Source organism: Pleurodeles waltl, chromosome 4_2, assembly GCF_031143425.1.
Source record: "Pleurodeles waltl isolate 20211129_DDA chromosome 4_2, aPleWal1.hap1.20221129, whole genome shotgun sequence".
Classification (NCBI taxonomy): Eukaryota; Metazoa; Chordata; class Amphibia; order Caudata; family Salamandridae; genus Pleurodeles; species Pleurodeles waltl.
The window spans coordinates 324,356,426-324,384,024 of NC_090443.1; positions in this window are offsets into that span (position 1 = coordinate 324,356,426).

Sequence of the window (27,599 nt, forward strand, 5' to 3'; positions counted from 1 at the left end):
CTCGGAGCAAGATTGCAACCTCCCATGTGCTTACATGAACATTGATAAGACCTTCAATGTTGAACCACGAAAATGCTCTATGTAGGGGCATAGTCAGTATGCAGGAATACTGAAAAGAGGTTTAAAAAGGCCCCATGCAGATGTTGTATCCAGAGTCCCATCTGTCTGCTAAGCAATGTCAAGGGGACTACGTAACTGGTGTTTTTATTGGTGAAGGGTCCTCTTTTTCTCACTAACTTTGAATCGCTCCTTTTCGTCCATCCTTTCTTCTATGAATCACTTGACTAAGAACAGTGGTGATTTTTGCTGCCAAGTTGACCATGCGGTGTCCGAAACAGCACACTTGACGATTTGCCCTTGTTCCCGGCACCTCTACCAGAATGAAGACATCAAATTTGTTTTATAATTGATTTAGTATGTGTTTTGTCATTCTTGCTCTATAGACACATACAGACAGAGGGAAAGTGACACAGTTTAATCCTGCTTCTCTTTCTTCAATCACATTGATCAATATTCCCTACAGATGAAATGGATATTTGTGTATATGTTTTTTGTTCATTATGTTAAAAATGAAAACAATTAAGCTATATTGTATTGAAATCCAGTCTCAAGCTGGCTAAAACGTATCTTGTGTAATTTAAGAGTGGCTAAAAGCGCTGTATTCAGTTATGTGGGGGTGGGCTTTTGTTGGGTGTTGGGGATCTAGTGCTTAATTTTGTGTGTGTGCTGAACTGTAGTCTCATGTTTGCTGCTCTCTGTACCCACCAACGAGAATTAATACGTGGAGATGGAGCAAAATACATTTTAAATAAAAACAAAAACATTCCACTGTGCTGTCGAGTGTCTTAAGTGGGTTGGAGGCCCTGCCTAAGGGTCTTTTCAGCTTTGCATCATAACATAAGATACAAACTAAATGTAGAAACGTGTTAGATGAGGGCTCTAGAGCTATTTATTTGTTATCTTTTAATTCTGAGAGATCATAGAAGGAGACCCTGGATGTTAGACAAAACCATGGATCCAGGTAGGTAGCTGTGACCTTGTTACGCTATGCACATTTTCATCTCTTTTCTGGTTGGCCTCTGGGCATGGGGGTCTGTACCAGGAAGTAGCTCATTGGGCAACATGAGTACTTGAAGTAAGAGCCAAGTCTTTGCTATACCATTTGGGATAACTTGTTCTTTTGGAAGGGTGTAAGTATTTGAATATTGGCAAAGCTAACCGTGGACCCCTGCAGGGCTGGCAGTGTGTTCCTGGGTTAGGAAGATGGTTTTGATTGGAATGTGAAATTAGATGGCTCTTTCAGATGATGACCATGATGGAAGAGGTAAGTCTCACCTCATTGTCAAAACGAAATTCCAGGTTTTGTTATGATGGGAGGCATAAGGTGGGCACCAATTGATAGTTTGTACGGCAGAAGTTAAGAAATGGATTGCTTTATTTTCAGCTTTTTTTAGCATTAGGTAATGAAAAAACACCCAGAGTTTGATAGTTCAAGGTTGCTAAGACATAGGCCTAGTTAGACAGCTGCTGGGAGCGAAAAAAAGTGCAATTTGAACCTGAAGGGATGATGTCGTCTAAGGAGATAGTGGAGAGTGAATAGAGCATGGGTACTCGCAAACATTTTCCCAGGGGCCAAAAAGTTTGGTCTGTGACGTGTCTGGGGGCCGCATTGATGCCCAGGGCAGTGGCGGTCGGGTGGGGTGGGTGGGGGGATTGGCGGCAAGGTAGGTGTAGGAGAAGCAAATTATATACATCTAGTGGCTGAAATAAACAATGGGAAATCAGAAAACCTGGAACTAATCCCAGCTTACCCACTTTTCCAAATTGTGTGATCCTAGACAATTGTTTAGTCTCACTTTCCCTCCTTTTTCTGCATTATCACATTTAAGATGACCTCGAAATACATGATTCATGGTGTGCTGCAAAAAACCTGCTTCTATGTTTGATTTATTAAAGTGTAATTTTGTAATGATAGGAACCCAGGCCACCCATAAAGCGCACATACCGAGTGACTTGTCTCTTTAATTTACTATTGGTGATGTTCTCAGGGTTAGGGAAATAATTAATGATTCCAAATTTATGTTTCCAAATTTATGTTTGAAGACTATCAATTTTAAATGGATACATCTCAATGCACTGATAAAATAAATTGTATCAAGGCGAAAAGGATCTGTATGTTAACTAAATACACTTTTTTAATTTTGAAGAGGCTGTCTTAGTTTTACACTTGTGTTGCAAGATGTCTTTAAAAATGAAGGCTTTTTTAAATTGAAGTGCAGGAGTCTCTAGTTACTTCCTTTCTTTCAGACCAATTGAGCTTTAAGTAAATGATTGTGCGTGTATTTCATATTTTTATTGTTGGTGCAAAGTCGAGCAAACAGCTGCCCAGTGTTCCTGTTGCTCGAAGGGCCGCATGTAAAGGTCAGAGGGGCCGCATGAGGCCCGTGGGCCGTACTTTGAGTATCCATGTAATAGAGGAATATTCTAATAGGCTATTGTGGCTACTTGGAGCACGGAAGGTAGAAGTCATACTTAATAAACGCTGTGACCTTTATACCCAAATGTGTAAAATTGAAACCAAATACTCTGGATAGTGCATAGAAGTCTAACTTAATGTTAATGCAAAAATAAAACAAACAAAAAAAACAGCGAGCTTTCAAAATAAGCAAGGCATTTGCCTAACCAGCGGACCAGAACTTCACCCTCGATCAATGGGAGAATGCACCATGCTAAAATCCATACATTTTTTGTGCTATATTTATAAACATTTTCTGAAAAAAATGAATGGAAGCGATAACAATGTAATAAAAACAAAACCTATATAGAAGGATGCTATTGAACCAGTGCCAGGCTCTTTTTGTGGGAAGAATGGGAGAAGACTTTGATGGGAAGATACACATGTTGGCAACAAGGACTGACTGCACTGCTCCAGAAAGAGGCTATGTTTGTAAGGTTCAGCAGAGATGTGCAGGGTATGTTGCTGCCTACGTGCCATTTGTTCGAGCCCCGTAGAGGTTGGTTCCATACCTATCATAAAATCAGCTGTCCTTGCACTCAATGTTCGAGCCTCTAGCACTGGAGTGGAAGGGGTGGCATTGACTGATGCACAGCACAAATAAAGCTCAGCCATGTAGAAGGCTTGTGCCCACCGCCGACGTTGGTACAGGGAACCCTTTCCAGTGTGTCTTTCTCGTAAGTTTCATTAACCGATGCTGGAGTAGCCATTACTTTGAAAACTGTTTTATAGTCCTATGAAGTAATAAGACAACCTAATGCCATTAGTACTGCAGGAGACAATGAAACGTGTGGGCAGTCTGGGAGGTTTAGTCATCCTGTTGACAAACTTTTCTTCAGTGTTTGGCTCAAAATCCTTGGTTCCCAAGATATGACTTACAAATCTGGGTGCAGTGATCGACCTCTTTTTGACAGTTGTCCTTTCACACACATCGTTTCAGTTAACGATTCAGTTTCCTGCAAACGCATGAATCTTTTCTGCCTTCTGTTCTTATAGAGGTGGGGGTACACACTAATTATTTTTTCTGCTGTCAGTTGACCCCTTCAGGCTTTCTACCTTTACTGTACTTAGGCATTTCAGTGTAACACCCCCCTCCCAAGTCTACACGTATGTGTGATGTTGGAAATGCAGGTGATTGTGCCATTTAGAAGGCAGCAGTACATATTGAAGATCCTGTTGATCCTGCAAAAATAGACAGTGGACGAAAATCTTCTTATGTGATTGAAACCTCTGCACAAATATTGTCAGCACTTGATGGATCCAGGTACGGCCTATAATAGGGCAAACCAAAACCTTGGTCTGTCGTGCCAGCAAATACCACAGAGTTATTGTGACTCTTGGTGGAATGAGAACCTGCAAGTGGCCATACGTTTCTAGTATCTTTCATCCCTAGAATGAAAGGAAATTTTGATCATTGTATCCATTAGTCTTGAGTTACTCAAGTCAACTCCATTCTATCTACAGGAAGGATTTTGCCCTCTGGTTTCCAATTTTTCTTCTAAAAAGCATGCTAATGCCGTCCCTGTAACGTTTGCAACAATTTGTCTCTGGGCTCGAAAACTGAGCACAGTGATGGATTCAACTTATTTCACAACAAATGAAAAAACATATTGCTCCCCCAAAACACAGCTTCTCATTTCAGGTAATCCTTAGCCCCATACTCTGCAACCTAAAATGTGTCGACCACAAGCCATGTACTGTAACACCTTTTGCACAACAGAAAAAAATTGGGCGAAAGCTCTCCGCACATATGCACTATTTGGACTTTCTCCTCATACAAGCTTCCTTACTCTCCACACCTTAGTGACTTTTTTTCTGCTAACCGTGATCGGTTGCCTTTGGCACATGACAATATTCCTCAGTACTCAGTTTTTCTTGTCACCTATTGGTTTAGTCCGTTGGCTTTGACATTTGACTGCTATTTTTGCATAAGACTCTTTTTACTGGTTTCAAGTGATGGCACTTGGATCGGTCTCAATCCTCTAAAGTCTCTGTCTCTGGAGAGTCTTTGTAAGCCTGACCTCCTCTGATTTGGCGACAAATTTTCATTCGAATAACAGGGTTCCCCAATAGTACTCAGTCCTCGATTTGTTGCCCCATCGATATTTTAGACAGTCAAAGCAGGGAATCAAAGATGTACAGTGAGTGTGCCTTTGTTTTAAAAAACCCACCTGCACAGGGGTCTGTATTCTAGCATAGTTCATGCAGACATTTGCAGAGGGACTTGTTGAAATGGATATAAGTCCATACCTGTTCCACTACTACTGGGGACAACACTCTCATGGGCTTGTGATCAAATACTAGACCTCGCTCTGAAGTGTCCTTGTGGCCTGAATGTATTGTGCATACTTTCTAGGTCTAAGCACACCAACATTTTCTCAAAGATGCTACATGGGCCTAAGTTTGAAGAATGTTTGTTGGAGGTGAAGAGCCTTGTTGTTCCCACAGTGGCTGCAAAACCTCCCCAATCCTCTGGAGTGGGCATGGCTACAGCTTGCTGTACTTCCTAGCCAACAAGATGAAATGTCATCTTTGTCAAATGCTGTATCTTCTAAACTAGTTCCACACCTCTCAGAAGTTGGAGATGCTGTCTCTGTCCAGATCTTCCCTACACTTTAGAACAATGAAGAGTGCTGCAGCATATATAGCTTCATGTGTACATCTGGCTGGATCACAGAATATTCCTTTGTTTTTTCTTTGGAGACGAGCAATATCAGGACAATGGCATGTATGTATTTCCTGGTGTTACATGCACTACGGGCCTGGCTGTATGCTAACATGGCCACTGAGAGTTAATTGCATTAGAGCACATGGTGCAAACTCAACGTCTAAAACGCAGGTGTGATAGTCTAAAAAATGCAACGAATAAAGTGTGTGAACAGTTGCCATGCTTTTCTGAGACAGTCTAACAGACTAGAAAAGGGACATTTCTAGTCTTTGGTGCTCCTTTGTAAACACAGCTGGTGCTATACAGCTACAGACAGAAATGACCTACGAGTTCTGTCTTGTAGGAAGGACGAGGTAAAATATTAGTAAACTTCAGTGTTAAGCAAGAGCAGGAGCCGAGCATAAGCAGACCCCTCCCCACTCCACAGAGCTCCATGTATGCGAAAGGTATATAAGATATCAATAGAGGCATGGGGTTAGGCACATAGACCAGTAACCGAGGAATGCTGAAAATACGATGCATTATGGCACAATAAGGTATGCGAGGAGGCTTTAAGTGACTTGGCATCATGATGAATTAGTGTGACCGTGCTGTTAAACAGCAAATTATAACTGAGGTAGTGTTTTAGACTAGTTGGACCGAGTTATGTGATGCATTATGATTGGGGCTTATCTAATATTTGCCCTAATATGTATAGTAAATAATTAGTTGGTATAATGTTTCTAACGCATATAATTTGCAGATGAGTAGAGTACAATAAATAATTATGTAGATAAAATACTAGTCCCTGCGTGGGTACAGATTTTGGGGTATGAAGTGGAGCTCTGTGTACCACCTGTAGATGAGAGATTGGCCGACGGGTTTTGTCAGACTCATGACGCTCACCTAGGAGTGAAACACACCTGCCAGTTCCTTTTCTCTGAAAAAGGCCATAGTGTCAGTTTGAAGCTTAGGCGATCTTCCTGGTGTTACGTCATTAATGTTGTGATGAAATGCCAACAGAGATCTTTCCTATGTTCCTAAGACAGACTATAGAGTAGCCATAAAATACTGGCCTGTTAGCCACCTCTGTGCAACTGACAGTGATTTGCAGGAGTGGCATCCAGAAAACAGAGGATTCCTTTCTAGATCACATCTTTGCTGCAGTATAACATTTCATTATGCTTGTGGGACTGGAGACTTCCTGCACAAGGAAAGTGTCCCGCTGCAAGCAGATATGAGACCCTTGCATCTTTCACTGGTACTGCATCAGTTGCTGGACAGTTGGTGCAAGCCTGGTGACACCTCTGAGTTGCTAGGTGCATATTGCTAATATTTGGGCAGAATCCTCTTACTATATCCCCCGATCTCTGCTTCATCAGACTTCTTTCAGTATTGATGGGAAGAACACAACATATCTATTTACAAACACCTTGTGGAACTGATTTGATACTCCCCCCCCCCCCCCCCCCCCCCCCAAACCTTCATTAACTTGAAGGTCTTCTCTGTGGTCTATCAAAGTGATTATGTTATACAGCTATGACACCATGGCCCTTTGTCATGTCAGAAAGCAAAGGGGTACTCATTCACCAAAGTTTTGCCACCTGGCAGTGGATCTGTGGCAGCTAGCAGCTTCCCTAGACCAGCTGCTACTGGATTTTTCCTTCATTTGGGTGGTCAGTCTGAATGGACACAGCTCGTGCAGGCACCTGCCTGTATCACATGAGCAAGATCTCAGTGTGGCAATCCTTGACTCCATCTTTGTGGCCTTCGGGTGACGTGACATTTATGTGTGACACATGTTGACAGAATACAAAGGTTTGCCCTTCTTGATGAGGAGGTCCTCATTTTGAGCTGGTCACTGAGCTTGGTCATCTGATTGGCCGTAACCTGGTCAGCCAGATTTGGTTATCTGCCATCATGCACCTCATTCAAATGAGGCGATCTAGCTTCCTTTCATACATGACCAACTTCTGTCCATGGATGAGATGATTTGTCACCCCCTCAAATTCACAGTATACCACTGCTTTCACCCAGAAAGGCTTCTCCAATAATGTGGACGTTCAGACAGCTGGCAGGAAATTCACCTCTAGTTCTCTTCAGAAAAGCAGTTGTTTAACGTTTTTCTGCTGTCTCTGCCCAATGACATCAATCACTGATTTGCTGGAGGGATGACGTCTTATCATTTACCAGGCACCCGCCAAGTGAATAATTTTAAGACCTGCTTAGCAGCAATCAGGTTGTTCAGTCATTGATCTAGGCTATATTTTTCTAATTTGGATGTCTTCAAATGTTATCTAGATGGACTGTTATTTTCCCCTATGGTGGGAAGTTGGGAGTTTGACTTTCTTCCATACCTGATGCGCAAGTCCCTTGAGTTGTAGGCTTTGTGACACAAAGCTGTTTTTGTGTAGAACACTGTTCCTGATCTCAATTCCAAAGACATTATTGTGAGCTGTGGGTACTTTGTACTTCTGAATCAGATGCCGTTTTCCAGTGAGACAAGTTGGAATCAAAGACTTACCTTTCTTAGGCCCGCTAAATAAGCAAGCAAGTTCTCTGGCTTTGCTTTTGTGGTTGATCAGAGGACATGTTACTCAACATAGATGTCTGATACACACTCCCATCATCTTGGGACAAGCATGGGCTCTCCATTCTTCTAACTGCTTTATTACTTTAAAAGTGGAACAAGGATATAGGCTCCTGTCTCTACTACCCTGACAGAAACATAACTCTGATACATATTGCCTCTAAGCACAACACTGGCAAATTCATATTGGAGGACACAACCATATTTCAAGTATTGTCCGTAATTCTGTGCCAAGACTTGTGTCCATTTGAGTCATCAGACTTGCATAAAGCCAGCATTATTGCATAACATCCAGGTTCGTCAGAGCCTGTAAGATCAGTTTAACCTGGATAGCTCTCCTGTCTGTGGCATGAGCCTTAACATTTGGGAAACTCGAGGAATAGTTCCCTTGACTCCACGTACGTCATTGGCGTCGTGGTCGCCTTGATGAGGTCGGGATCATACATAGGCGACGCAGTGACATCCGTTCCTTTCTTCCTGCGTTGATCTGGAGAGAGCTACCCTTGTTTTTTTTTTTTTTTTTTTTTTTTTACCAATTTCAAAACTTTTGTCGAGTTTTTGGGTGAATTTTTGGTGCATCGAGGATGTCCGTGAATACCGGTTTCAAACCATGCAAGGACTGTCACCGCATGATGTCGCTGACGGATATGCGCGGGGTCTGTTTGTGGTGTTTGGGGCGCGACCACAACCCGAAGTCGTGCTCCGAGTGCCGGGCCATGCACCCAAAGGCTTTGAGGGAACTGTCCCTAAAGCTTATTGTGGCTTGGTGCTCGACTCCGCATTGCTCCTGGTCTCGCTCAAGAGGAAGGTCTTGAGACCACACGCTGAGTCATCACCACTCGTCATCCTCCAAGTCTTCAGGTCACTTGGGTAGGAAGAAGTCGAAGAAGGCTAGGCATTCTTCGACTTCACCCCGTCGTTCGGCTGATGCGACGCAGGAGGAGCGTCGATGATCCAGGCCTCCGTCTGCAAGCCTACTTCTGGGTCCCCGAGTTTCCAGGAGCCGAAACTACCCCTGCCCAATTGAAAGAATTTTATGAGACCATGCGTCCCATATTTGGGGACCCCCACTGTAGCTCCTTCAGGGTCTGGGGGTTTCGGATGGGGGCCCTGTGGGTTTCACGCTGTCTGCCCCAGCCTCCAAGTGCCCCTCAGGATCCACTACCGGATCCATGCCGATGCCGGTCGTACCTTTCATGACCTGCACCGGCTAGGTCATCAACGCTCCCGACGTCTGTTGTGCCCATGATCGACATCGACCCAATCCTGATCCCTGACGACCAGTAGCCGGAAAAGCGTCAGCTGACGCCACTTCCAACTTCAATGGGGCCTACTCACCCCTGGTTGGATTCAGATTTTTTCCTATGGGTCCGAATACGCGGAAGGATTGGAGGGGTCGCTGGATCCTTATGAATACCAGATGGACGACCCTAACATGGATGGGCACTGGACTTGGGTGAGGCCAGTGGTCTGGATACTTCTCCAGACGCTGGCATGCTTTCTCCTCCTACTGTGGCTATGGCGAGGGAGCCTCCTACTCTTTGGTCAGTAGGGCAGCTGAGGTCCTTGGCCTCGAACTGCCCACTGTAGCAGTCAGGACTAATCTCCTGACGGAGTTGCTTCAGCCTGGGGTTTCCACTTTGGAGCCTCTCCTCCCTTTCAGTGAAGCCCTCACTGATGTCCTTCTGGGTACTTGGTCCAGACCCAGCACAAGGGCTCCTGTGAATAGGACAATCGCTCGCCGCCATCGGCCTGCCCCGAACAAACCTAAATTCCTGTCCCAGCACCCCACGCCTGAGGCCTTGTTATCCAGGAATCCTCATCATCTGGCGCATTTCCTTCCACTTCCCTGGATAAGGAATCAAAAGAGGCTGGACATAAAAGATGATTTCTTCCTCCAGTCTGGCGCTGAAGTCAGTGAACACCGCATGCCTTTTGGGCCGTTATACTTACTCCTTGTGGGATACAGTCATGCGAGTTTTACTGCAGATCCCGGAGGAGGCCCGAGCTATCGTCTCCCAAACTGTTGCTGATGGAAGAGACACAGTGAAGTTCACTATTAGACGTGGGCTGGACACAACCAACTCTCTGGGTAGATCAGTTGCGTCAATAGTGGCCTTGAAGTGCCACACCTGGTTGAGGACATCTGGTTTTTCAGGGGATGTCCAACAGACCCATATGGACGTGCCTTTTGATGGCACCCGTCTCTTCAGAGACAAGTCAGACAAGGCGCTTGAGAGGGTCAAGGAGTCCTGGGCTACATCTCAGTCCCTCATCCTTTCGACTGACCCTCGTCCCCAACAGTCTGCCTCTCGTGGCCACTGAAGGGGCTCCCTGTTGTGTCCCTTTCCCAGCCACCTTGCCACCCATGCTACTCAGCCCCTGCGTGGCCGGGGACACAGAATCCCAACGGTCTGCCCAGTACAACCCCGCCCCTGCTGCAGCCTCCAAGCCTTCCTAGTCCCTTCCCCCATCTCAGACCAGTTGGCGGCAGGATTCGCCATCACCTGCCCCCTGGGAATCCGTCACTACGGACAGGTGGCTTTTGACGATCGTCCAAAGGGGCTACTCTCCCCCCCCCCCCCCCCCCCCTCCTTCGAGACTGCCCCTCCGGCCGTGCCTCCATACTACGGCCACTTACCAGAGGATCATCTGGCCCTTCTCCGCGAGGAAGTCACAACTCTTTTGGCCAAGGGAGCCATAGAGAGGGTCCCTGTGCCAGAAGTAGGTTGTGGTGGTTATTCCCACTACTTTCTGGTGCCCAAAAAGGACAAGGGCTTACGTCCTATCCTAGACCTTCGGGCCCTCAATCTCTCCTCAAGGAGGAAAAGTTTTAAATGCTCACTCTGTCTCAGGTCCTGTCAGCCTTGGACCCAGGAGGTTGGATTGGCACATTGGACTTGCAGGATACTTATTTCCATATCCCTGGTTTGCCTGCCCACAGATGCTACCTGCGATTTGTGGTAGGTCACGAGCACTTTCAATTTACCGTGCTCCTCTTCGGCCTTATTAGTGCCCCTCGGGTGTTCACAAAAGTGATGGCGGTGGCTGTAGCTCATCTGCGCAGGTCCGAGGTTTCAGTCTTCCCCTACCTCTACAACTGGCTGTTGAAGGTAGACACGCCCCAGAAAGTCGTCTTCCCACCTTCTGACTACAGAGAACCTTCTGCACACGCTGGGGTTCACTTTAAACATGCCAAAGTCACACCTGACTCCCTCTCAGACTCTCCCTTTTATCGGAGCTGTTCTAGACACAGTGCAGTTTCGGGCCTATCCTCCTGAAAAGCGAGTCCAGGATATTCAGGCTATGATTCTGGTGTATCAGCCTCTATCCTGGGATTCTGTGAGAATGGCTCTGAGGCTACTGGGCCTCATGGCCTCTTGCATCCTGCTAGTGAGACATGTCAGTTGGCTTAGGCGGGCTCTGCAGTGAGACTTCAAGTTCTAGTGGGTGCAGTATCAGGGGAATCTCTCTGACATGGTCCAGGTCTCAGAAGGGACTCTGAAAGATCTGCAGTGGCTTTCGAATCAGGATTGGGTCAATGGCAGATCCCTCTCCCTTCCCCAAAAAGATCTGACAGTAGTGACAGACACGTCACTCCTGGGATGGGCGGCCACATGTGAGAGGCGGAGATTAGAGGTCTCTGGTCTCAGGGGGAGTCTGGACTCCACATCAATCTTCTGGAGCTCTGGGCGATCAGACTTGCGTCGAAAGCATTCCTTCCCTTTCTCAAAGGGAAAGTGGTGCAGGAGTTCACGAACAACACTACCACCATGTGGTACTGCAACACACAGGGCGGAGTAGGGTCCAGGACCCTTTGTCAAGAGGCTCTGTGCCTCTGGACAATACTGGCCCATCAGGGCATTACCCTGGTTGTTCAACATCTGGCGGGCTCTCTGAACGCCTGAGCAGACAAACTCAGCCGCAAGGTCCCTTTCAGCAGTGGGGAGAGCCTTGGTTAGATCTGTTCGCCTCTGCAGAAAATGTGGAATGTCAGCTGTTTTGCGCATTGGAGTTTCCAAGGTGGTACTTGCTTGACAACACTTTTCATCTTGAGTGGAACTCGGGTCTCCTTTACGCCTTCCTGCCTATACCACTTCTGTCCAGAATTTTGAAGAAGATCAAGAATGACTGGGCCCAAGCAATCCTTGTGGCTTCGGACTGGGCAGGGAGATTATGGTATCCAGAGATACTGAGCATGACCACAGATCCTCCAGTCAGACTGCCACTTCGGGAGGACCTTCTGTCGCAGCATCAGGGGACGGTCCTTCACCCAAACCTGTCCAATCTTTGCCTTTGTGCGTGGAGATAAAGCAGTAGCATTTGACAGCTTTTGACCTTCTGTCTGAAGTCTGTGATGTTATCTTGGCAGCCAGGCATCCCTCCACCAAAACGGTATACGCCTGTCGGCATACATTTTTGGCCTGGTGTACCAAGTCTGTTGATCCCCTCTCTACCCTCTCTTTGAGGTTCTTTTGTTCATTATTTCTTTAGCCCAGCAGGGCTCTGCTTTGGGCACCTTTAAAGGTTGCTTACTGGCTATCTTAGCCTTTTTTTAGATTGTCAGACCAACCTTCCCTTTTTAAGTCTCCTGTTGTTGGTAGATTCCTTAAGGGACTCCCCCATTTGGTTCATCCCACTCCATTTCTCATGCCTCAGTGGGACCTCAATCTTGTCCTTACTAGATGTGTGCTCCTTTTCAGCCGTTACACAATTGTCCTTTGCGGCTCCTTACTCTCAAAACTGCATTTCTTGTTGACATCACCTCTGCTTGCAGAGTTAGTGAACTTCAGGCTCTTTCTTCAAAGCCCCTATTTTTGTCTGTTCACTTGGACAAAGTGGTGCTACGTACGAGGGCCTCCTTCCTTCCCAAAGTAGTTACACCTTTTCATGTAGGCCAGTCCATTAATTTGCCCACTTTTTACTCAACTCCACATCCTTCTCATGAAGAGGAGAGACTACACCGTCTGGATCCAAAAAAAGAGCATTGGCATTCTACCTTAATCGTACCAAAGATTTCCGGGTGGATGATCAACTCTTTGTTGGATATGTGGATGCGAAGAAAGGGATGGCGGTGCAAAAGGGTACCATCTCAAAAGGGGTACTACTTTGCATCAAAATGTGCTATGCTTTGGCAAAGAAGCAACCCCCTGAGGTCTTGCACGCTCACTCTACTAGAGCAACTGCTGCTACCACACCATTAGCACGCAGAGTTCTTGTCCTAGATATCTGCCAGGCATCAACGTGGGCATCCCTGCACACGCTTAAAAAGCATTACTGCCTGGACAGTCAGGTCCACAGAGATGGCTACTTCGGTCCTGCAGGACTTCCTAATATGATCTTGCTTTTCAGCCCACCACCAAAGATGGTATTGCTTGGGTATCTATTCTAAGGTAAGGAATCTGCAACTAGAAGTCTCTATCAGGTGAACGAGTTACTTACATTCGGTAACGATTTTTCTGGTAGAGACATATTTTAGTTGCAAGTTCCTTACTGACCTACCCATCCTCCCCGCTTGTGAACTGATTTCTAGGGACAGGGATTCCCCATTCAGGGTCTTAGCTGTTTTGCAACATTTTGAATGTTCTTCATGGCTCTGCGCTGTGGCGTGGAAAGTTATGAAAAGAAACTGACATCACTGCACCGAAGGGGCGCCTATGTATGACCCCAATGTCATCACAGTGACCACAACAACAGACACGGAGTCAACCGACGCCACCTAACGATGCGCATGGGTGCTGCTCGAAGAAAAATCTCCGGATCCAGTCTGACACCTGGGAAAAATGTAAGGAATGTGCAACTAGAATATTTCTCTACCAGATAAAACGTTACTGAAGGTAACTTGTTTGCTAAGTAGCACCTGCATAGCACACAATCTGCCATTAGCATAACATTGCAGCACCTCTCCCCTTTGACCACTCTTTAGGTATCTTGCACTTATAGAGAAACATGTCTTCCTGTGGTGGTGTCTGGAGACCTCCAAGTCTCCTGTAACTTCTCTCAGAAGAGCATCTGAGGACCTGATTCTTACAACCACTTGAGATATGTAGTGTTCTGAAAGATCCTCCATATTTGGGTGCAGGGGGACCGTGCCTGGTAAGGAACATCTTTGAAGAAAATGAGAAGCAGCACATTGCAGCACTTGTCTTAGAGCTGGCACACAGTGCCACTTGCATTTCTATGGAGAACTGCTCACTTTTCAGGTAGTGCCGGTTGACCGTGCACAGCATCTTGCAGCTGCTGTAAACGGACTCCACAGTATCTATGACCACAGGCAGACCTGGCTTGTAGAATGTTTTTCTCACTTGTTCTGAGCTGGGAAGCAGGAAGTTAATTACCTGTGCCTCATCTGTGAAATTGCTGAACACAAAGGCATGGTACGTGAAGAGCAAGAAACTGAGAAAATTAATCTAGACAGAGAAGACAAGTCACAGTATCACAAGGCAGAGCTTTCATCCGAAGATATTGCAGCCTATCTCTTCTAACATTGAGACTGATTTTATTTTTCTTGTATGATACTTTCCCAGCAGAAAAGTGCCTGGCCCTCAAGTTTCTAATATTTTAGCTATATTATTCTATCTCATTTTTTCCCTGGTAACAATGAAGGTGCCTGACCTCACATTTCTTTATATTGTTATTTTAGTTTAGAGTGGTCTTCTGATTTGTCCACTTCTCTTGAGCTCACTACCCTGACTACCACATGAAGGTAAAAGGAGCCATGGCAGCTTTTCCCCTACCCATTTAATGACGTTTGAAGCGCATCAGTATTTCAGAAAAATAGATATTTTTTTGCGTTTACGACAAGAATTTTAAATTCTATTAAGGACTCTGAGGCAAGGATTATACTTTCTCCATCTTTACTACCCTGAACAGCAGCCAATAACAACACAGCAAAAAAAGGCAAACAATAACTACATTTCCCAGGAAGCTTTGAACTACACCTCATGCATAGTCCACCAATCATATATAGTCTCCATGTACAAAACAGAGAGACACTATCTTGCCTGCCTCTTTCTTTGCAAGATCAACAGTCCAAACCTAAAGCCGGAACGAGAAAGTCCACAAAGCAGGAGCTGAACGAACTGGACCATGCCTCCTGATCAATGAAACTTCTTAGAACTCCAGAAGCCAACTGGCATCATCCTGAAATTCGCATCCCGAAACGCCTCATTCTTGTTTTGTATCAGAGCCTGAAAATGAAGTAGGAAATATGAACTCAGTTTCAAAACCCAAGAAAAAACAATGAGGGCAGGCAAAAAACTAGATAGATAAACAAATCATGAACCATAACAGCAACATCACAATAGATGTCAAAACAGCTTACCCGTCTGAATGGGTGGGAAAATCCATGCCTCCGTGTCCTTAATTGCAACTAAAATTCTTGTTGCACATGCTAGAAAATGTTTTATTCTATGGCAGAACCAGAGGCTCAAATTATGATGGACCAAATCTGACTTGCCACAACAGAAGTAGCATGTACAATAGGTTTATAGTAAAATGCTTTAAATACAGACTCAGAAGACCAATCAGCTGCACACATGATATCCTCTAATCTGAATCCTAGCACAAAAGCTTTAAAGGCCTTAGCTCCCCGAGTAGAATGAGCTTCATACATAGTTACATCAATGCCGGCTTCAGCTATGACCCAACGAGTCAAGGTTGCAGCCAAGACTGCTTCGAAAGGTATTCAAAGTGCTAAAAGCAGAGGACCAAACGGATCTGCTAGACAAGTTAGTGTCCGTTCTTCATACATTTTCAAGCATTTGACAACACATAGGGGCATATTTATACTCTGTTTGCGCCGAATGTGCGTCAACATTTTTTACGCACAATCGGCGCAAACCCTGCCCCATATTTATACTTTGACGCCCGACCCCGCGGGCGTCAAAATTCCACCATGTGCGTCATTTTTTGGAAGGGGGAACCAGCCTTGCGTAAATTATATGCAAGGTAGGCATTCCCTTCCAAAAAATGACTTTAACGTCTGTGCCCCTTATTTATACTCTGGCGTCATTTTGACGCACAGGAGGGGGTGGGCCTTAAAAAATGGCGCACAGCCTGATGTGCGCCGTTTTTTTAACGCCTGGGTCAGGGCAGGCGTTAAGGGACCTGTGGGCTCGGAAGGAGCCCAGAGGTGCCCTCCCCTGCCCCCAGGGACACCCCCTGCCACCTTTGCCCACCCCAGGAGGACACCCAAGGATGGAGGGACCCTTCCCAGGGAAGTAAAGGTAAGTTCGGGTAAGTATTTTTTCCGATTTTTTTTTTGTGGCATAGGGGGGCCTGATTTGGCCCCCCCTACATGCCACTATGCCCAATGACCATGCCCCGGGGACATAAGTCCCCTGGGCATGGCCATTGGGCAAGGGGGCATGACTCCTGTCTTTGCTAAGACAGGAGTCATGTCAATGGAGGTTGGGCGTAAAAAAAAATGGCGCAAATCCGGTTTGAGGCCTGGTTTTTGCCTCAGACCTGACTTGCACCATTTTTTGACGCACAACCCCCATTTTCCCATACGCCGGCGCTGCCTGGTGTGAGTCATTTTTTTTGACGCACACCAGTCCGCAGCGCCGGCTAACGTCATTCCATTAATAAGGCGCCCGCATGGCGCGTTGGAATGGCGTTAGCCGGCGGTAACATTTTTGACGCACAACTGCGTTGGCGCAGTTGTGCGTCAAAAAGTATAAATATGGTCCATAATGTTTTATTACGCAGAAAGGATGGGTAATCAATAGACCATAACAAAGTCTTTTTCCTCTTTGATATGACAAAGGAGACACCTTCAGGAGAAATTGACCTACATGCTAAGTCCAGAGCCATCACATCTGTTACTCTTTGACAGGAGACTAAGCAAAGGAGCATGGTCAATTTAGCAGAGATGAGTTTCATGGGTAAATCAGCATGATTCAGCCAATTGTCAAAAACTGACAGAACACAATTCACATCCAATAACTGAGCATACCTCTTTCTTGGAGGATTAGCACCTCTAATGCCTTAGAGCAATTTGCACACTCAAGGATGCATACCCACTGGTTTGCCGTCAGTATGATCATGAACTGCTGACAAAGCTGATCTTAAATTGTTTACTGACCTGGAACACAATCCAGAAGCCAGACACTTGGAGAGGAAATTCAGTACATCATTCAGATCTGAGCCCATGGGATCCACATCCCGTTGATGGCACCAACCCATCCACTTTTCCCATGCAGAAGAATATTGTTTGTGGGTTGATGGAGCCCAAGCTTGTCGTATAAAATTGGCAGCTGCCGCTGAAATGCCCTTGATTTGTCTGTGTCTGTGTCTCATGATATTTTCTAGGCCATGAGAACTAATTGGCCTTGAAGAAGAGGAGGGTGTGACAAACCACCAGATTTTGCAGGAGGTTCTGGAAACTGGGAAGGGGATGAGGAAGGGAACCAAGGTTGAGTTTTCCATATGGGAGTCACTGAGACCAACGTCGCAAGTTGTCACCGGATTTAGGCTGCATGTCTGGGGACCATTGTGAAACACAGAAATGCATAATTCACCTGAGTGGACCAATCCTGCAGAAATGCATCCATGGCCAGCACCGCCAGATCCAGTCTCCAGCTATAAACATTTCTCAGCTGACAGTTCAGTTTGGATGCAGAGAGATCCACTTGACACAGGCCTAGGGATCGAAGGATCATCCGAAAGACCTTAGGATGGAGTTTCCAGTTGCTGTAATCCACCTGGATTCTGGATTTACAATCCGCCACAATATTGTCCTTGCCCGGAAGATACTCTGCCATCACTGTGATCTTTTGACGAAGACAAAAATGCCAAAAGTTACTGACAATGTTCGCCAGAACACTAGATCTGGTTCCCCCTGTCTGTTGATGTACTGGACCGCAGATACATTGTCCATCCAAAGGATGATACAGCAAGTGCTCTTCTTGGGAGAGAGGGACTGTATTGCAAAGGTCCCCGTGAGAAGCTCTAACCACTTTATATGCAGGCCGATTTCTTCAGATGACCACCAACCTCCGGTAGAAAAGTCCCCGCACTTTGCTCCTCAGCCGCAACTGCTGGCATCAGATTCAGTGACAGTATCAAGAATGGCCCTGAAAATGTCTCTGCCATTCCACGTATCCATGTGTTGAAGCCACCACTTGAGTTCATGTTGTGCTTTGGGAGATAAAGGAACCTGACGATCGTAAGTCAACCCTTTCTGAAGATGATGAATTTTCAATCCCTGCAGCGTCCTGTAATGTTGTGGGCACCAGAAAATCGCCTGAATAGAAGAAGCTAAAAGACCCACAATCCGAGCTAAGGATCTCAAAGATACCGTCTGTTTGCACAAAGCTGTCTTCAACTCCTTCTTGATGGACTTTATTTTTCCAAGAAAAGCAACTGGGTCTTGAGCTAGTCGATCTGAAATCCTAGGAATTGCAATTGTTTGTTTGGAATCATCACTGACTTTTTAGTGTTGATGACAAATTCCAACAATTAAAGTAAGGTTGAAACGTGTATGAAGCAAGGCTTTCTCTTGCGTCATCAGAAGAATATCGTCTAGATACACGATGATTTGAACACCCATTTCCCTGAGTCATTCGACAACTGTTCAAAGGTTTTGTGAACGGCCAAGGAGCTGAAAAAAGACCGAATGGGAGAAACAGATTCTCAAATCATTGGTTCCGGCATTGGAGTTGGAGAAGTACGCTGATGAGGAGGAAAGATGGAAACCGTGAGATAGGCGTCTTTGAGATCCAGACGCACCATCCAGTCGTTCTGGAGTAAATCTCGAAATTTTGAAATGGCGATAAACCACCCATTGATTGAATTGTCTCAGATTGAGAACGAGCCTATGACATACACCCTTTTTTATACCAGAACTCATTGCTGCAAAAGCCCTTGGGTGAGGTCGAGTAGGGGGGAATAGCTTGTTTCGGCAGGAGTTCTTGAATTTGGTGTCTATAAAATTCATGACTTGTATGGAAAAATGGAGAGGGAAGGGAGGGGCAGTTTGGATTGGGACCTGGGTAAGTTCTATGTGATAACCTTGAACAGTGTCCAAAATCCAAGTGTCTGCGGAAATTTTGGCCCAATTGTGAACAAAGTGACAGAGTTACCTGCAGATTGGGAGTTGAAGGCCTGGCCACCTCAGTTGATGCCTTTATTGTAGCTGCTTCAAAAAACCCTGGATATGGAGGGGAAGAAGCCTGCTTGAGAGGTGTCTTGCCAGTTTTTTCTGTGGCGAAGCCCGAAGCCTCATTGAAGACCTTGAATGTTGAAACTGCCGACCGGTCGTCCTTGGCCGCAGCTTGCCCATCCACAAAGGGGATTAAATACTTTCTTTTAAAAAGTTTGGGCTTTATCCAATGAGGCAAAGGTGTTGATAGACTTGCCAATGTCCTTGACAAATCGGCTCCGAATAATTTCCGTTCCACAAGCAGACCTGTTTCAGAGGTTACCAACTCCACTAATTTAGGATCAGTCCTTTTGAGCACAAACTTGCGTCCCTCCGAAGCCAAAGCACAGTTACATTGCCAAGTAAACAAACTGCATGTTGGGCCCACCCGCCAAGACATCAGGAGTTATAGGGATGCCAGAATTTTGTGCTTTAAGGGCCAACTCTAAGATTTTTTTCCAAGGGCACAGACACGTTCAGCAATTTGTCTTGACACAACCTGAGGGCTCTACCTAATCCCTTTTTGGGATCTCTGGCGTATTTTTTCAAGAAAGTAAGCATACTTGGATTAGTGTCCGGTGTTTGTGCCGTTTTATTGGGAAGGTCTGTTCTGGGACTTTCTGCCCTCTGTCTAGATCGTACCTCCTTCTCAAAGCTCCTGCAGAGGTGAGTCTGCATGTACTCCACCACTGCAGGGGCCAAGACCCAATCAGAGGACCTAGAGTGTACAAAATAATCAGGTTTAAAGGTAAAGGGAGTCTGAGGGAGGTAGTGGGAAGAGCTTAGACGGACAGTGAAAGAACGTTTCTTCTGGGGGTAGAGGGGAGTCTGCTGTTATCGGATAGACGGGAAGCAGAGGAATCAGTATTGAAATCTAGGGAAGAATCATGCATTTGAGAAAGTGGACATTTTTGGGCACTATAGGTATGCTCCCCAAGAATACCTTGAGATAATGTGGAGATGGTATAAAAATGGGGCTATTGGGCGGTAGGATTTGGGATGGGGGGCTGAGAGGAGTATGAAGGTGGGAGAAGGGTAGGGGGAGGGGCAGAAGGATGGCCAGAAAGTTCTTCAAGGTCCTTAGCACTAGGCTGCAGGGCTGAGGAAAATGCCTTATCTAATGAACATTGTACCATATGATCAATCACTTCCACCAGACCATCATCATAAAAGTAGCATTCATCCTCTGCAGGCCCGTAGGTCTCATAGTCTTGCTCAAGTGGTTCATAATCTGACATCTTGAGAAAAGAGTTGAGTCAAAACCAACACAGAGAGTCCCCAGAAGGTAGCAACAGGTCACTTTAGTAGGAAATCAGGCAATGACCCAGTAAAACACAGAACTATTATAGCTAAGAATGACTCTGCCAACCTGGGCATAGCTTGGATCAAAAATGATGGTAAGTAGGTAAATTGCACAAGTTCCCAAAATTATCTTTGCAGTCTAGCCACCAAATCAGTTCTAATTAAATGAGAATGACCATGAAAAGGTGAAATTTCAAATTTTAGGCCCTGTTACTGCAGCCCAGGGAATGCACCACCATTGAAGATGTTGAGTCTCCAAGTTTGCCGAGTGAGGCACGTTGGCAAACTTGCAATGAGGCTATGCGTGAGTAGCCTATTTGGGCTATCTATATGTCCTTGCTCCTGGGATGAGCCACAGCCCAGGCAGCTATATTGAAGGGGGCACAAGGTGACTCAAAGGCCGAGAAGGCTGAAACAGGGCAACAGAGACAAAATAGAACTAAAGAGGGGTCGCGCACCCTGCGCTTTAAAAAAAAAAGGGGGAAAAGAACACGTGAACCAAAGCAATCGCACAAAACCTGCAATAAAAACTCTCAGCATTTAAGGAATCCGCACGCAGCGCGCATTGCACGTAGACAGTATAGAACACAAGCCAAAAATACAATATTAAATGTACGAAACAGGCACTTATCTTGACTGCGGAGCAGCAAAGAAAGAGGCAGTCTGATGGTGTCTCTCTGTTTTGAATATGGGGACTAAATGTGATTGGTGGACTATGGATGAGGCGTAGTTTAAAGCCTTTTGGAAAATTTAGTTATTGTTTGTGATTTTTCTGTATTTTTATTGGCTGATGTTTGGAGTAGTAAAGATGGAAGAAAGCATAATCGTAGCCTCTGGTCCTGCCCCATAGAAGCACACTGAATTTATGCTGATCACATGGAGAGGACTGGAATGCTTGCTCCTAGCATTGACACAATTTTTTATTTGCATTGTATGACACCTCCATTAGCCATTTCATGGCTGCTGCATAGCGGCCGCACTAAAGGCAAACACAGCCAGCAGCCATACATCAATCCACTCCCAGTTCTCATCCTAATCAACTAGCTGCAGAGGCCCATGGCAAAATAACTATAACAGTTATGTCTGTATTAGACCTCTTCTTGCATGAATGTATGTCAATAAGGTCAATATAACGCATGCCTTTTCCACGCATTATAAAGTGCGTGAAATATAAATATACACACATATAGATAGATAGGTAGATAGATGGATAGATGGATAGATTAGATAGATATTCACTTAAAAAACCAAAGGTTACAGGGACGTTTTAGTTAGGCGAACATTTTAATTGTACAAAAGTGTAGAAATTCACCTGTTATAGTGATTTAATTCTAGTGACTATAACATGTGCCCTAAGGTAACTATAACTAGCGCTCCTGCTATACACAGTTTTCTCATCAATAATTTTACAGCAAATGTTGCAGTGATATTATCACTGATGTTATAAAAGATGCCATGAGTGCTACATTATCTGGGGAAATCAGCAGTGCAAGGCGAAGGCGCAAGTTACAGTTACCTTAAGGCATGAGTTATATTTACTTGAAATACCTCTAACTATAACATGTTAATTTCTATTGTTTTGTACGTTCAAAATGTGAGTCCACCTATAAGGTCCCTGTAACCTTTGGTTTTTGTGAGTGGATTTAAATTTTTTTTTTTTAACTCTATTTCCTAACTGTAACGTCCATGTAACCGTAATTTGTTTCAGTGAATTTGTATGTTTTTTTAAAAACATAAAGTAATTTTAATTACTTTACATTAACTCAACTACCACCGCACATGGTCTTCAGCCATGCGGCCAACCCCCTATAACCACCCAACACCATGTCACGCACGCCAAAGGGGTTGGCTCTCAGCATTACTTCACAAAAAAGAACCCACTTGTCACAGTCACTACATGAGATATTGCGCTAAAAAAGCCAGGATGCAAACACCTCCATCACAATTTACAGATAACTTTTTAAGGTGAATATGCAGAGAAAAAAACAAATTTTGCCTTGGCCATGCACTAGAAATTTGGATGATTAGTAGTTCACAGAAGTGGAGCTTCAACTTGAGCATCTGCTTTGTGTATATCTGTAAGTGCTGCCTGTTGAGGTTTAATTACTGTGAAATGAGCATCGTGCCAGACCGAATCCTGTCATGCCATTTATCCAAGAGACCACCATTTCCTGCAAAATGTCTACTCAACTGGGATACTTTCTATTAGCTAATTAGTAAGTCCTACCTTGTCGAGTAAATGTATAGTGCATCTCCTACATTATAGCTACATAAGGCACACCAAGGAAATATCTTCAGTGACCTTGTGTTTGCCAATGTGGTTCTTCCCCTATTATGTTTTTCTTTGTTGCCCTGGGGAGGTGGTGGTCCCTGGGGCCTGGGGTGTGGGGGGTCTTCAGGATCCTCCCTATTAGATTTTGATGTTACTCTGGTGTTACTCTGGTGAGGTGGTGGTCCCTGGGACGCCGGGGGTGGTGCGTATGTTCCCCTAACATACTTTATTAGCATAGCCCGGGAGAGGTGGTGGTTCCTGGGGCATGGAGTGGCATGTGGTCCCCTGCATATTTTTTTAGCATATTGCCCTGGGGAAGTGGTGGTCCCTGGGGTTTCTCTAAGCCCTAGGAGGGGGGGTCCCCCTGTGTCCCCTTCCTATTTTGTCCGCAATGCCCCCCAGACATGGCCCACCCGTGACACAAATAAAAGTAAGTGCAGAAGACCGCGCTTGCTTTTTTTTTCTTCCTCAAATCACAGCAAAATTTGCAATTTTTGTCATGATTTTTGAAAAAAATACTTTTTAGCTCTGGAAGGGGTGGGGTCCTTGGGGGACCCCCTGGACCAGGGTTAGGGTAAAGGTACCCTGCCCACTTTTTTTCATTTTTTTTTTTTTAAAGACTGCTGAAGCTAAGTCTCAAAATGGCTGCCAAAACTTCCTGGTTGAAGTGGTGGTAGCCAATCAGATCACTGCATGAAATCGCCAGTATTCATGAATTCATCGTGACCCTAGATATACAAATTTGGATTTCATTTAATTTCTCCTAAGCTATCGAACGGATTTACACCAAATGAAAAAAGCTCGCCTGCGGACCAAAAGCTACCTTTCTGCCACATTTGATGAAATTCTGTCCAGCTATTTGGGCTGCAGGTGTGTCTAAAGAGTCTATGGGAATTAACATTGGAAATAATCTTTTCTTGGCCCCCGCCTTTTCTCAGCTCCCGCTTGCAGATCAACCCGAAACTTTCCATGCACAACAAATTTCTAGAGAGCACTTTTTGGGGGGAAAATTTCATGAAGATTCGTCAAACCATGCTAAAGATACAGGCAAGTCAAAAAACGCTTTTCTGTGAAAACTAGGTCCTAACTATAACTACCTACTGGCAACCGCTAGTAGTAGTGTGCATATGTGTAATATATGTATATATATATATATATATACATAAATATATATATTCATTCGTAACCACTCTTTATATACACATATATATATATATTCATTCATAACTACTCTTTATAACTTACCTTAACCCCCCAAAAAAACAATACCACACCTAAACCCTAAAATTACCCAAACCGCCCTTTACCTCTACCACTACACCCTAAAATTACCCATACCACCTCATAACCCTAAAATTAACCTTATCATCCTTTACCACTACCCACCGGTAAACCCTAAAATTACCATACCGCTACTCCTGAACCCTAAAATTATCCTTACCACCCTTTACTACTACCCACCCCAAACCCTAATATTACCCTTACCATCGCTAAATGCTAAAATTAACCTTGCCACCCTTTACCACTACCCACCGCTAAACAATAAAATTATCCTTGCCACCATTTACCAGTAGCCACCCCTAAACCCTAAAATTACCCTAATTGCCCATAAACCGTAAAATTACCCTTACCACCCTTTGCCACTACCCACCCCTAAATCCTAAAAATATGCTTACTGCCTCTAAACCCTAAATGTACCTTTACCGCCTTTTACCACTACCCATCCTAATCCCTAAAACCCTTACCACCTCAAACCCTAAAATATTTCTCTTACCACCCTTTACCACTACCCACCACGGAACCCTAAAAATACCCTTATACCCTAAATCCTAAATGTACCTTTTCAACCCTTTACCACAACCCACCTCAACTCCTAAAATTGACCTTACCACCACCCACCCCCAAGTCTTAAAATTACCATTACCACCCTTTACCACTAGCCACCCTCAAATTACCTTTATCGCCTCTAAACCCTAAAATTACCCTTACTACCCTTTACAATTACCCACTCCTAAGCCCTAAATTTACACTTGCCACCCTTTACGTCCTGCCATTGAAACTAAATAACCTTATTAAGGACACACAATTACATATGCTTTTTTATTATAGAAACATGGTTCTCCAATGATGCCTTGTCTATCTTAGGAATCCTAGTACTACTGTAATACAAAAGCTACCCTAATAAATGAAATAGGGACATGGCGCTAATCTACCACAAAGACCGTCAAATAAGCAGGATGCAGTGCACCTGGTTTATGGATCAGAGATAATTTTCTCATTATTGGTAATAGCAAACCTCCACAAGGCTGAACGCTTCCTGACCGTACCCCAAAACTACTGTTTCCATATTTTCACTTGCTAGAAGAGTTATCCATATGCATTCCGTAATCTCAGAGAATTTTGGTGCAAGTGAATTTTAATTGTTGGGATGTGCTCTAACATGCCGCTTCCAGTGTTAAGGCTCTTGACATTTTTAGTATTTCAGTCTCTCCCAGTTGGTGAAGATGCCCTCTCATAAAGCAGCTCATACTCTATACTTGATTTTAACGAACCCTGGTACAATTAATGTAATTAACAACTTAGAACTCCTCTAGAATGATCATTTCTTTATTACCATTTCAATTAATTGCATAAAAAAGAGCCAGCAGGCCCGACCATTCAAATCTCCCAAGGAGATTGGAGAAGAAGTACTCCTGCGATCTTTAAAAATCACTTTGGGACCACTCACTGCTACTGTTTTGCCCCTGTTCAGGTAAATGAAATGATGCAGCTCCTTCTAGAATGAAATAATTCTTTAGCTCTGGCCATAGGCCCCATTGCACTTACTGAAGCCCAATTGCTCAAATCTAAATTTGTATCATTCCCTTTCTTTACTTCAGCACTATTGATGGGGGGGGAGAAACTGAGACACCTGGCGAAAATAAGGTGCATGATCTGTAGTAGCCATAGTGCAATAATGCAGAAGAACCCCTAAACAGATGTAAATTTACGTTAATTTGATAAGAAAATCTAAAAGGTCAGTCTGCGCCCAAGAAATATGTATGCTAAAAATTTGTCAAGTCATTTTTAAAAGTATTGAAAAACTGTGTAATAACTCATCCTTAAATCACAGCTTTGTGTTACCCAAAAAATGGCAGCTTGGCTATCTGATTTCTTTCAGGACAAAGTTAAGAAGACCATGTAACACCTTGAACTCCACAGTTCTGCTAGCAACTCTTCCTTTTGCCTAGCCGCCGCACCTCCTAAACCAGCCTCCAGCATCTCTCATTTCTGAAATGTAATGTCTTGAGCTATTGGCCAATAGCAAACTGTCCAGCTCCCTCCTGCCCAGCGTGAATTTTAATAGATATGTGACATACCACACCTGCTTTCACTCAGATTATAAATTCTTTGCTTAGTTTGGGCGAGGTGCTTCCAGCCTTAAGAAAGCCATAATACAACTATTCTGAACACCACTGACCCATCTAATTTTTGCTCTCTCTTCCCCCTGCCAGTTTTAGCGAAATCCTTGAGAAGGTTGTAACTATATAGCATTCAAGCTTCAAGATCATCTATCCTATTTAAAAAACTATTCTCAATTAGGCTGAAAATTAAATTTTACTTTTATTTTAATACCTGGCGTTCCCACTTGTCTTGTAAAGACTGATTCTGACAAATTATCTGTATCTGTCTCCTTACTCCCTTGATAATATTCAAAAAGGCTCTAATGACATAGCTATTTGCCTAACCATTTTTGAGACCCTGCCTTTCTTTTCAAGATACCTCCTCTCAGATTTTGCACTTGCAGCGCCAAGAGATTTCACATAGAGTGTAAGTTGTGCTTTATCTAAGTATTATCTGAATAAATACAAGCATTAGCAAAGACATGTTGTACACCAGTGTTGCTGCTGTTCAGCAAGGCTAAAGGTTAGTGGAGAGTTGCAGTCGTAGAATGGATTAGGGTGGAGCGGATTGGATTGTAGTGGAGTGGATTAAAGTGGTTTGGAGTGGATTACACTGTAGTGGATTGGAGTGTAGTGGATTCGAGTGCAGTGGATTAGAGTGGACTGGAGTGGATTTGATTGGAGCAGGTTGGAGTGGACTAGAATGGATTAGAGGAGTGGATTAGAATGAAGTTGATTGGATTGGAGTGGAGTGAACTGGAGTTGGTTAGAGTGAAAAGGATTGGAGTGAATTAGAGTGGCGTGGATTAGAATGGAGTGCATTGAGGTGGATTGGAGTGGATTAGAGTGAAGTATTAATTGGAAAAAAGATTGCTAGTTATTTCAAAAATGACTTTCCGAATGGACTGAAATATATTGTATATCGATTTTTCTAAAAAACATAGCTTGTTGGCCCTGACGAAGCAACATGAGAACTGTAAAAATTGTGACACATGCTGGTGCTTTCTTCCTCTGTAATCATTCAGTAAGAGGCCCTTTTTTCTTTATTTCGTGAATTTGGCCTTTACTGCTGTCTAATTGAAAAAGAATAATATCATGAATCTTTAGAAATAGAACTAGCCCTACCAGTGGCGTAACGAAACTGGAAGGGCCCCCCCGCACAGAACATGGAGGGGGCTCCCCTCCGGACTCACTGAGGCCAGGTGCTGTGCTGAGGGGGCCCCCGAAAGCCTAGCACCGGATGGGCTGCGGTGGCCTTTGTTATGCCCCTAAGCCCTATGTTGTTTCAAACATTGCATTTAATTATTTACTCTAAGAGAAAACTCTTGAAGAAGCTACCATCATCATAATCAGTACTTTACCTCTGGACCTCAAATATTGTCCATTTATGTTTTGAGCAAGTTAGTTCGATGGTTATTTCTGGAAGAAACTGTTGCAATAGCATGGCAAAAGAATAAGAAATAAAAAGTACAAATGCTACTGCCTACGTGAGGCAGCCATATCCTTGCAAGAAAACATTCAATTAAACCAAAAAAAGCTGTTATAATACATGAAATTCTGTACTTGTGATGCATCAAGTCACCAATTGTAAAGAAGAAACCTCAGAACTCGACTATTATAAAGTTATTGTAGATGAGTTCTAACGTCACAATGCGTGCTGCCAGGTGAAAGGCAGGTCAGGTCGCGGTGCATAATTGAAGTAGCTGTTTAAAGCAACAAATGGAACATTGCTTCTCTTTCTTTC